The sequence below is a fragment of the Otolemur garnettii genome, unplaced genomic scaffold (genome assembly GCF_000181295.1).
Source record: "Otolemur garnettii isolate 467f Iridium unplaced genomic scaffold, OtoGar3 scaffold00008, whole genome shotgun sequence".
Lineage (NCBI taxonomy): Eukaryota > Metazoa > Chordata > Mammalia > Primates > Galagidae > Otolemur > Otolemur garnettii.
The window spans coordinates 20,815,022-20,818,089 of NW_003852403.1; the positions used below are offsets into that span (position 1 = coordinate 20,815,022).

General features: G+C 42.9%; 1 pseudogene; it reads right to left on the bottom strand.

The window, feature by feature from the left end:
* Nucleotides 1-1,359: 1,359 nt before the first annotated feature.
* Nucleotides 1,360-2,748, bottom strand: LOC100941202 (annotated as a pseudogene).
* Nucleotides 2,749-3,068: the final 320 nt, after the last annotated feature.

Here is a 3,068-nt window from a genome sequence, read left to right on the forward strand (position 1 = left end):
CATGAAACTAAAGCACATGTTCTCATTCACTGGGTTTGAGTTTAAATATCATTTCCTCTAGAAAACATTCTCTGATCCCGTGGCCTACATGAATGCCTGTATTATAAGTTCCACCAGCACTTTCCTTTTTTGAGACACTTAACATACTTGTAATTAATTATTCAATAGCAGGGTTCCCTGCTAGAAAATGTGTGACAGCAGCACCGTGGGTACTTTATTGACCATGACAGCCACAGGACTTAGAAAGCACATGGAATGGAGCTGAATATTTTCTTGAATTGTCAGAATTCATCGGACAATTGTAGTAGACTCAGGTATATGGGCAATAACTAGGCTCACAGCAGTATCTTTGTAGTCCTGCCTGTGTTATCCATTTCTCCACCTCTACTTCACTCTAATACAGTGTTTTTCAACTTTTTTTATCTCATGGCACATTTAAACCTGTAGTCCTTAGTTAAATTTCCACAGCACACTTAAATTATATTTAAAAAAAAAATACTATGCCTCAAATGTCTTTCAAAAATAATTTAAAATTATCTTTAAAACTTTTTGCAGCACACCTAAGATCCTCTCACAGCACACCAGGGTGCCATGGCACACCATTTGAAAATCATTGCTCTAACACATGGTTTAATTAAGACCGTAATACCCACTCTTGGCAGATACTGCAAGCTGGCTTACTCAATTCCATTATCCAACTAGTCTTTTCCTTACCTTTCTTGTTTTGTTTTTTTTTTTAATTCTAGTATTTATTAAATTATAAACTTTGTAATCAAAAAGAAACACGTGGCTCGAAAGAAACCTCAAACTATAAGAACTAGACAGCAAAGCTTATGGAAACACCATAAGGTGTGCTACAAAGATTCTAAAACATGTTATCAGCTATTTTCTTTACATTTCCCCCATTTCAATAACTTTACTATAAAATAGTTGTTCATCTGTTTTAAATTCCCAGATTCACATCTATTCTCACATTCATTAAGCTTCCTGCTCATAATGATACCAAACATCTCTAAGTGCCAAATTTTAGTAATGGTTTTATACCAGTCCATGCAGAAAAATAAGACCCAAAGCAAGAGTCAGATGAGGACCGTGAATGCACAGATAATACACACACATTGGCCAAAAGAAGTGAAGAAATTAACAGAAAACTATGAAGTAAATAGACCTCAAGAAAACTGGATTATTACTCGGTGGCTCTTAACTAATAACACACGGGTTCCTTACATTAAATAAATTTCTCTCAACAGAGACATGTTAGACACTTTAATTACAGATCTATCCTTCCCACATCCCTTTCCATCCCAATTCCCAAAATGCACCACTAGGGATGAGTATAATGTTATGTGGGCGGAAATTTACAGATACCCCTTTCAACCTCCAGCCTGGAGCTGAAGACTAAACTTCAGTTACTGTGCACTGTCCATCAGGCCTTCTAGATCTGACACTGACGCTCACCATTCTGCTCCCAGCTACTGATCCGATCGGATCAATCAGGCACTGTCTGGTTTGCGTTGGGAATCAGAAGTCTCTTCTGGGTCAAGGAGGGCTGTGCAACTACTGCAGTTACGTCCTCAACATCTGCTGGCATCTCACTCGGTCTCTTCAACGGAGGTGTCTGGTGCTGGTGCCCTTCCTGAAGATGGTGATTCGTGCTCTTCTTCTCCTTCCTCCCCTCCTCCATGACTCCTTTCAGCTATGTTGTCTCTGCTGAGTTGTAAATGAGCAAAAGAGTCTTCCAGAGAAGTGCTTGCATCGGGGATGGTGTTGCAGGGTTTGTTAACTGCTCATCCACTGTCCTTACACAGGACATAGAGGCTGAACAGAAGCTGTGTTCTGTGCTGATAGACTGTCTGCTCCATCAGCAGAGCTCTCTCGTGTGAGGTTTACAGCATTAGCCTCACAGTCTAGCCTAAGTCTAGCTACTCCCTTCATTGGGAAAATCTATTATATCTTGCTTAATCTTCCTGTGACGTCCATGTTCATTTCTCCCATATTGAACCATATTTTCTTTTTTTTTTTCTTTGAGACAGAGCCTCAAGCTATCCCCCTGGGTAGAGTGCTGTAGCATCACCGCTCACAACAACCTCCAACTCCTGGGCTCAAGCAAGTCTCCGGCCTCTGCCTCCCAAGTAGCTGGGACCACAGGCACCCGTCACAAAGCCCGGCTATTTTTTTTTTTTTTTTTGGTTGCAGCCATCATTGTTGTTTTGGCAGGCCCAGGCTGGATTCGAACCCACCACCTTAGGTGTATGTGGCTGGCGCCCTAGCCACTTGAGCCACAGGCGCCGAGCCGAACCATATTTTCAAGATCAGCGACATATAGAAACCCAGCAGTTAACATTTCAGTGTTCTTCTTACCTTTGAGAAAGGCATCTTCCAGCTCTCTACTGGTGCATTCATCATACTGCCACCACCCACTTCTTCCTTCATAACACCAGGCATATTCACCATTTCCACTACTTGCTGCCTTGAGTTCTTCTGGTGACAGCAAGGTTGGCTTGTCAAGAAAATCCTCAGGAATCTCTTGTCGACAAAGGGCACCGCTTTCCAAGCCAGGAAGCTCCTTTTACACACAGACAGCAGAAAACATGCTTACAGGGCAGACTGGGTGGACACATGTGTGCAGACAAATGGCCCATTCAGGGACGGGTAGAGAAGGTATGGGATTAGAACAGGATTCATCGCTTTCCTGTTCGTAAGAAGCGTGTTTATTGAGTGATCAATTCAACCGCAGCCAGCCATCATTCCTATTACAGATCACACACACCTGCACAGAAATAGAGCACCTTCCTCACCAGCAGCCAGCAAGCTTGCAGTATTTTCTCTCCCACTGCTGGTTCATTCTTGTTGCTCTCCGGCCACAGCCGCGGCCACCTCGCAGTCTTATTTTGTTGTTGTTCAGGATAAGCTAAGTTATGTTGTAAAAACAAATAACCCCAAATTTCAGAGTTTTGTTTCCCACCTATGCAACCCCATTATAAGGCCAGGCTAGTCTCCACCCCAGCTGTCCCTCCTGCTAGGTCTCAGGGACACAGGTGCTTCCGTCTTGTGGCATCCTCCCAGTA